The 9,200-nt window shown below is 37.1% G+C and overlaps 1 long non-coding RNA gene across 2 annotated transcripts; it reads right to left on the reverse strand.

Annotated features, from left to right (window-relative positions):
- Nucleotides 1-2,876: 2,876 nt before the first annotated feature.
- On the reverse strand, nucleotides 2,877-6,525 carry LOC122011984. 2 transcript variants are annotated; one of them, XR_006120073.1, is made up of 3 exons: nucleotides 6,483-6,525; nucleotides 4,979-5,124; nucleotides 2,877-2,917 (listed from the first exon to the last, which is right to left on the reverse strand). It is a non-coding gene; the product is annotated as an uncharacterized LOC122011984 (long non-coding RNA). The 2 variants fall into 2 exon arrangements; XR_006120072.1 differs by lacking the exon at nucleotides 2,877-2,917 and having other exon boundaries at nucleotides 4,883-5,124.
- Between the last annotated feature and the right edge of the window lie 2,675 nt (nucleotides 6,526-9,200).

The following is a 9,200-nucleotide window of genomic DNA, read 5'->3' on the forward strand; positions in this document are numbered from 1 at the left end:
TTCTTATATCTTAATTTGGAGTGGAAGGAAGGGTAAGAGGAATTAAAAAAAATTATGTTTTAATTTTATTCTTATTTTATTATATTAATTTAAAAATTATTATTTTAGATATTCTTTACGTCGCGATGAAAAATATTCGCACTGCTCGACTTACATCGTCTGACGCTTGCACTTCGTTGACGCTGATGTCGACTTTGACGTTGATTTTGATGTTGACGTCGATTTTGATGCTGACACCGACTTCGACGACTTTAACAAATAAGTTATAAATACTTGAATGCGTAAGTTTTAACCAATAAATATATGTAAGATGCACTAGGTTCTTGAATGCATAAATTTTAGTGAGGATAATTTAGTAACTTGATATATTTAACCTTTATTACACTCACTTTCTTCCTAAACACGGTAATACATATTGTATTAATAAATCTTTCCTTAGGGATGACAATTTCACCTGAATCCGATAGGTAATCCGACATCCGACTCGAATGGAGAAGGATATAGAGGGAATTTTTATACCCGATTATAATAAATGAGTATTCGGGTATGGGTATAGAGGCGGATGCGATGAAATCCTACTCATACCCTATATATATATATATATATATATATATATATATATATATATATATATATATATATATATGCCTCATTTTTTATTAGGAAAGAAAAAATTTTAGTTTTCCGTCTTTAAAAAAAATTTAGTTTGTCTCTTTATCCAGTCATCAACACGTATCTGATCTTCTTTTCCACGAGAAATGTTCAACGCTAGACGAGGAAGAGCTGATAAATACATTGAAATAATTTTTTAAAAAAAAAATCAGAATGGTATGGAGTAATAGGATGATGGTAGGATATTGGTATCCGAAACTCTGATGGTATGAGCATGAGTATAAAAATTAAATACCGAATGAGTATGAGAATGTGTATAAATATAGATATAATAAATAAAAATAAATACGAAGGATATAAAATTCTATCTAAACCTTACTCATTACCCTCCCTACCTTTTCTCACTTTTAAATAACAAAAATATAAATATTTTACTTTTTCTCCCTTCCCTTTCCACTAATGAATCTTTCCTTACCCATCCAAACACACACAGGACGGTTCGGGTCTCCATTAGACACGCGATTAATACTAACTAAATTGCACGGTTTTTATTTAATTACCTGTCGCACGTCCTCTGCCAAGTAAGGATCTTAATTAGTTCTCGCCCGCACCGCCGCACGTCCTTCCATGGATATAACAACCAACCATCGCTCTTCGACGCCGTCGAAATCGCGATTGAAATGAGAACGGAGGAGGCGGCGGCGTCGGTGGCCCACGCGGTAGCGGTCGTGATAGCGCTCCTGATGGTGACCGTCGCGTTGGATTGCCTCGTGACGTCGGCGTATCTCAGCGCCGATGGCAGGTCGTCGCTGCACGTCGTCCCACTCACTCACGACGCCGTCGAGAATCATCCGGTAGTCGTGCTGGGGCTGCCCTGCTTCGTGCTCGCCGTCGCTTGCTTCCTCAAGGACCGTCGAACATAGTCGACGACGCGTGGAGTTAAAACTAATCATCAATAGACGAAGGGAAAAAAAAAACATCGAAGAAAAGGAGACGATTGAATGCATGTAATCTTGGAGACATCAATTATTATAGTAAGTCGTTTTATAGGATTCTGCAATGGTTTTTCGAAGAGGAGGGGGGTTTTGTGGAGTTGCAGATCCAGATGATAGAATAGATCGCTATGTACATCGTGAACTATAAACATTATATATTTTTGGCCATCTTTCCTATAGTTCAAGTTATGGCTTGTTTATGCAACATTTTGATGTTGTCGATCAACATATCATCCAAAAGTTGTCAATATTGATCAGAGATGATTTTCTGAACAAAAAATTAATCCTATGAATCTAGGTTTATTCTGAATTATATGAAATAAATTACTTTTGTTTTTTTTCTTCTTTCTGTTTTTTTTATTATCTTACTAAAGAAAATAAACGTTTCACAGTATAATCCTATGGTGAGTGTTATATTTAGATTTTGGTAAATAGTGTTAGAGATTTAGTAAATAATACATTTCATTTTTTTTATTCGTGATCCTAACAATATCTAGGTGCACGTTGAAATTACTTTCAGTCGTTTTCAGTCATTTAATTTTAAAAATTATACCTGTAAAGAGATACACTTGAGAATTCAGAGATGTCCACGTTTGAAGAGCTTAAGCATTTGTTAATAAACTGTTTAGGGAGTATGCTCATTAATAACATTGAGTCTAGTTACAACAAAATCGCTCATAGACATCGGTTTTCCACCGGTGTCTATTTGATTTTCGACCGATGTCTATGAAACCGATGTTAAAAGTCTGTCATTTTAGACATCGGGTTAAAACCGGTGTAGTATCACTTAACGACACCGGTTTTCGAATCGGTTATTAACCGGTGTAGTATCACTTAACGACACCGTTTCATACACGGTGTAAAACCGATGTAATATTGTATGTTAATAACACCAATTTTGGCAGCGGTAAATGACCAATGTAATATTACTTTATAACACCGGTTTTACATCGGTGGAAAACCGATGTAATATGTATTTTTTCTAACAGCACAGATTTGATTTTAAAACCGACAATAACAAAAAAAATACATAAATATTCACAAATTGTACAAATATTCTTCATTCAATAATATCCATAAAATACACAAATATTCACAAATTATATAAATAATCTTCTTACAACAATATCCATAAAATACCCAAACAATCTTTTTACATCAAAAGCTAGCTAATAAATATCAAAATCAAGGTAGAACATTCTTTTAACACATCAAGGTAGAACCGCACTTCAAATGTAATCTAGCATGCATTCAGCCCACTCGAACCTCACTTCATCAATTTCAACTCTGGAGTACTTGAGATTTGTAAACTGTAAAAACACATAAATCCACCATATGTCAAATAACTAAAACAAATGTGTACATGTATCAAATAAAATAGAATACTGAGTTTTTAAAGGCTGCTGTGCAAGATAACGAATATAACATAGAATCTAAAACTTTCATATATGACACTTAGTATATGCTGCTTAGAATATAACATAGATAATTTGCTCCTTCTAATTCAAGTGTACAGATTGATAAGAACCGACAACATCATACAACAACTTACTAGGCATGATAATGGTTGAACAAAGAAATATGACTACACAACAAATCTAGTGAAGCATAGAAGAACAAAGCTACCTCTGATGAAGAGATATACTATTTATTGTACTACCTCTGATGCCATCTTGGTATCCTGAATATCCTGCACTAAGCCCCCTATTTTCTGTGATTTCTGCTACCAACCACAGCAGCAAGGAATGCGGCAAGAAGGCAGCTGCCTCCTTAGTTCAGCACCCAAAACAGCAAGTTAGAGCTTCCTTTTGGGTCCATTCAATCCTCTAGTAAGTAGAAACTATTTTCCCTTTGGTTTATGATGGATTTGGAGTGTCTTGACCTAAGATATAATCCTCTTGTAGCCCTCTATATTAAAGGACAGCATACATGGAAAATTCAGCATATTCTTCTGAAGTCATAACAGGGTAGGTAAACTTTACTTGTAGTTTTTATTCATTTGCTTCATGTAGGAGTAGATTCTAGTAAATTCCCACACATTTAATGTTTAATGATGATCGGCTAGGGATAAGATTAGGGATCAACATGATCATTTCCTCCCTATAGTCATGTGGTAGAGGTCGAGCTTGTAGCCTAAATAATGTAGTTAGGGGTCTCTATCTGATTAATGAAAAATATGAATATAGGTAAAAACAAAAGAGGTGAGTAAAATAATGAAGAGGGGTTAAATCATAAAAACAAAGAGTTCCCTATTCTTGAGGTACCCACAGGCATATTGACACTCACTCTTACTTCTAGTTGAACTTGAAATTCATTGGTATAGCTAAATATGGTAATGGGTACCCTTTAAGTTTGATTACCCATTTATCTTAATAGGTTAGGTTAAATTCGAGTATCAATGTGTTAGATATTTAGAGGAAGTTGAGCAGGTTAAAAATGTAATCAATACTTTAATCCTAAGGTTACCATTTAAGATAGCTTATCCAGCCACTCTACTCACTGCAGCTCCTAATCTCTAATTCCTTTCTTCTTAGGCAATCAATACTTTAATCCTAAGGTTACCATTTAAGATAGCTTATTCAGCCACTCTACTCACTGCAGCTCCTAATCTCTAATTCCTTTCTTCTTAGGCAATCATTTAGTCTCCAACTAGTATCTAGTTTGTAACAAAAGCATAACATCCGGTTTGTAACTTATTTTAGGCAAATAAAGCAACCATATAAGCTTATGAAATGAGAGAATGCTACACTCATTAATGGTTGCATAAGGATTGCTTAAGTCAACATATAAATTTTCTTTAATGGGATGTAGGTCAATTAATATGGGTTGTTTAATTCATGTGTTTTATGTTGTGTGAATTGCTTAAGGTCATCCCTAAGCTACTGTACATGCTATGTCAGAGCTAAATTCGTCCCAATTTGTGTGGGTTCTTTTCTCCTTTTCACCTAAGCCATATGCATAAACCATGTACATATTAAGTAGAAGCAACTAGTTTTCACTCTTGTGAAACAAAACATCTAATGCTTTTTGTAAACGTTTACATGCTATCAAATTAAGAGTGTCAAGTTTTGATTGGAAGTGTGGATGTTTCCAGCGGTATACAGCTTTCTGAAGAATCAAACATAATCAGATACACCGCTACAATGTGATAGTGTACATAAGCATATCACGCATAACAAGCCACAAGTCCTATCAATCTACCATTAATTATGTACTTACATTCATAGTATTGGTTCAAGTCATATCTAAGTTCATGTCGATCTCTTCACATTTATAAAATTTTCAAATAATTAATATTAGCTTCTGCAAATGATGTTGCCCCTACAGATAAAAACATTCATTGGACAATAAAGGTTGAGAAAAATAACCACCTCAAAGTTTCCTTTCAGTTCTGATTCGAGCTTTTTGGTGAGACTCTCGTTGTACAATTCCTCGTAAGCCAACTGAATCTGCTTTCTTTGGGTGGCATTTCTATGCGCTAAAATGTTGATCAGTGTCTTCTCATTAGTTCCCCATCCTGACACATGTAGATGTCGCGGTAAGGCTATTTAGCTTATACAAGTTTTGCTTCACTATTTCTTCATAAATTTATATATGCTATTCAAAACTAGTGTATCTGAGCAAGGTATCGAAATACACTGTAGAAGAACTTGCATCTCTCTTATGCACAATGACATTATATGAGGCCTTGATGAACCCATTGCTAGACATTAGGCTTCAAAGGGACAAGGCTTCAGGGATGGACAAACAGAACACTTTTGCAAACTCTTACAAGGAGATTTCCAAAGAACATAACAATACTAGGAAACATAAATAACACATGGAAATGAAGACTATAATCTCTGTGCTCCTCTTTTATGAGTTTCATTATGGAATATCACATTATCAAAGGTTTGAAAAATCAATCTTCTATCAATTATTAAAAGAAGAAAAAATCTATGTAAATCAATTGGACAAGAAGAAAACAATTTCAGATATCAAAACAATTATTTGCCTGATCCATTAAATAAAAAAAAACTCATTTCTTGAAGATTTCTTCCTTGGTCTATGTTATGATCACAAAAACTATCAGAGATAACAAGTTCATATCACTTAGAAAGATGAAACCTCTCTATTTTCTGGGAAATATGTAGATTTATTTCTGATCGGTGTTAAAAAAAAGTAATCTTGAACTCATAGAGGAATGATCTAAGCATTAGATCTGCATACAACTATGTGCTATTGCTACAGATTGCTGATCGGCATAAAAAAAAAGTCATCTTGAACTCACAGACAAATGATCAAGCATTAGATCTGCAGATACCTCATTAGATCTAATGATCAAGCATTAGATCTACACTCATTAAGATAAGATCCATATAGTTAAGCCCAAATAATTAAGACAAACACATCACGATTAACATGATAAAGGTACAAATAGTAGCCACTTGATTGCTTTGAAAACACTCCAGAATTCTAGCCTTCAATCTGGAAGAAAAACAAGAGTTGCAAGGATCTTCAATGGTTACTTTGAACACTACATTTCATTAACTTAAACAAAAAATCAGAGTGGTTTTATTATTTTTAATATTTTTATACTTATTCAGCTTTTTCATATTTTTGAAATGCTTCATTATTTTTAATTTTTTATTCAGTTTTTAAGTGAATGAATGGGATGAGAAAACGACGATCGATATTCTTCTCCCACCTTTGTAGCTAAGACAATAAACAGTGAAAGTTTAAAAGAAGAGCTTGAAAAATGTCCCAACTTTTTCTTCATTTTTATCCATCTACCACTCTTTTAAGTTTCATAATGTACAAACAAATTTCGCTTTAAACTAAGAGAAAACTTACCGCGTGTGATAAATAAAAAAAATATTAGTAACAAAAAAGAACCTGAAAGGCTCTGAAAGTCTAGAATTCTGGCAGCAGCCATCCAACTCTGTTAGTGCTTCTTCAACACGATCACCAAGCAGATGTAGCTGCATATAAAGAAATGTTAATTAGGCAGCATACACAAAAGAAAATTTGCAAAGAACCCAAATAAGGGGTTTAATAATGCTCATCCAGCTAAATTGGTATATAGTTAGATGCACATCAAAGGGTAAAATTGAGAAATCCGTAAACGATGCTGCAGGGGAAAATTCATTGAGTGGAAATTACCCAAAGATTTCAAATCAACTTCTCACGAAGACACAAATTCGACTCTAAATCATTCCGAAACCCTGCAATTAGGAACCAAAACTTCAAGGAAAGCTCGAATCACTTCTGACCTCTCTGTGACCCATTCTAACAAACAGGTAACGTGCAACTCTCTACAACTTGTTCATCATGGAAAACACAACACAACTCAACCTCAAATCATCGAACACCAGCCAAAATCTCTAGGAAAACCTACTGTGAACACATTAGAAATCACTGTCAAACAATTTTGGGTAACATACGCAAACCAAGCAGTAACCTTCAACCGAAACCTCCAACAAGAACACATCCCACCGAGAAGAATCCAACCCGAATCGTATACAAAGAAAAACCAATCAAACACATCCACAGAAGAGGAAAACATATCGAAAGCGTCTACAAAAGAAGTAAATCAAAACATCTCCAGGAAGAACAATCAAAGCCTTTACCAGAAGAAAACCAGTCGAAATCCATACCAAATCCTCACTTTCTATAGGTTTTCCACCCCACTATACCTCATGGATTTCGAGTTATCACAGGTAGATACACTTGCCTCTTTCTTCTTCGTCTCGCCTCCACTCGTCCTCGCATTGTGCCCCGTCAGCTGTGGCGCCGCCTGCGAAGCTCAGCTAGGCAGCGAAATGGCGCGACGAGTGGCTCTGTCGACTCGGGAAAAATGGAAAGAAGAGAAGGGTCGGCGGAATCGGGCAGGGAGATGTGACGAGGAAATGAACCCACTGTTCAAAGGGGACGGCGACGGCGAGAAATCGAGGGAGCGGAAGTTGAGGCGGCGCCAGCAGCTAGGGTCGAGGGAGGCGCGGTACCAGGACTTGCAGACGAAGGGGACGGCGACGGCGACGGCGAGATCTCCGAGGGCGAGACGGCGGAAGGGGAAGAGGGAGATGAGGCTGAGGTTTAGGTTTAGGTTTAGGTTTATGTTGAGAGAAGGGGCACGATATTGGTTTAGGTTTGGAGGGAATTTTGTGAAGTCTTGTAAATTTTGGCCGGTGAAAAAATTAAATTATTTAAGAAGGGGTTTATTAACATCGGATTTTAAAAACCGATGTTAAAATCGGTGTCTATTAACCAAAAAAAGGGCGCTCATAGACATCGCCTAAAAAACCGATGTCTATGAGCTAAAATCTGCGCTCATAGACACCGGTTTTTAGAAAAATCGGTGTAAAATACTGAAAGACTTCGGTTTTAGCCTAAAACCGATGTTGTTCCACTGATGTCTATGAGCGATTTTGTTGTAGCGATCTACTGGAAAGCCTCAAGAATAGTGAGAAGTTAACCATTAAGGTGATTTAGCCGTCAAAAGTTATGAGAAAATGACAATTATGCTTTATTTACTTAGAGTCGCAGGTAAAGAAGAGAGAAGAATTCATAGTGGAAACATATCCCTAGAAAAGGGGAACGAAAAGAAGTAGGATAACAAGTAAACAAGAGAAGGAACGATAAGCAACGACGACTAACCACGATGAGGTCGTGACTCATAGGCGCTTCAGTGGTGACCTCGCGACGAGGTCGCAAGGCTATAACTCATGACGAGGTTGCAAGGTCGAACATCACCCCCAACCTTACAAGGCCTGACCTCGACTGCGACCTCGCTAAGGGGATCACATCTACCATGCTCACTCAATACGACATTGAGGAAGTCCAAGACCACTGCAACTATGTCTGTACTGTCTTTGATCTTCGTTCTTGCCCAGCAACGGTACCTGTTCTTTCTTGATTTGTTCCTGCTTTCAGTTTCGTAACAAGAGATCGTCGCCCTCTACAATCGTTGCTACTAGCTCAAACACACTGCCAGGGGCTTCATCTCCTCCGACGAGTTCCTCTCCATATATTCCCAATTCTCCCTCAATCCCCTCTCCCAAGTTTGCCACTTTCATCGTTTTCTTACTCTTTGGATTTCTCCACCGTTTATTCTTGCAATTTTACCTTTTTTTTCACCATTTTTCTTGCGTAGAGGCTCCTTAAGATGATTGATGGGTTGAATTCAAGGACTTCACCACCTTCTTGTCGGCGTTTAGACCGCAAGCTGAGGTCACGAGGCCGGACCTCCATTCCTATTGTGATTGCTAGCGGCGAGGGAGGGGAGAAGGAGAGGAGCGGGAGGGAAGTAGAAGAGGACGTGGTGATGACCAGGTAGACTTCGAGATGAGGAAGATTGTTCGATGTTGCAGGCAGAGTGCTCCAACGAGGAGTCCAAGGAGGAGAAGGCAAGGGAGATTATGAGATTGCACGCTTCTCGCTTGCTTTTGTCCGCTCGCTTCCGCCTGATTTTGAGGGGATGAAAAATAGAGGGAAAAGTAATTAATTGATGAATTGGAGATCTATCGGGCCATTATTTTTTTACAGGTGAACAGAAGGAAGGATCTCAAATCTAACGCAATCAGTCCTTTTCTTCATCCACACTTCTAAGTAAAC

This window comes from Zingiber officinale, chromosome 1A (genome assembly GCF_018446385.1).
Source record: "Zingiber officinale cultivar Zhangliang chromosome 1A, Zo_v1.1, whole genome shotgun sequence".
NCBI lineage: Eukaryota > Viridiplantae > Streptophyta > Magnoliopsida > Zingiberales > Zingiberaceae > Zingiber > Zingiber officinale.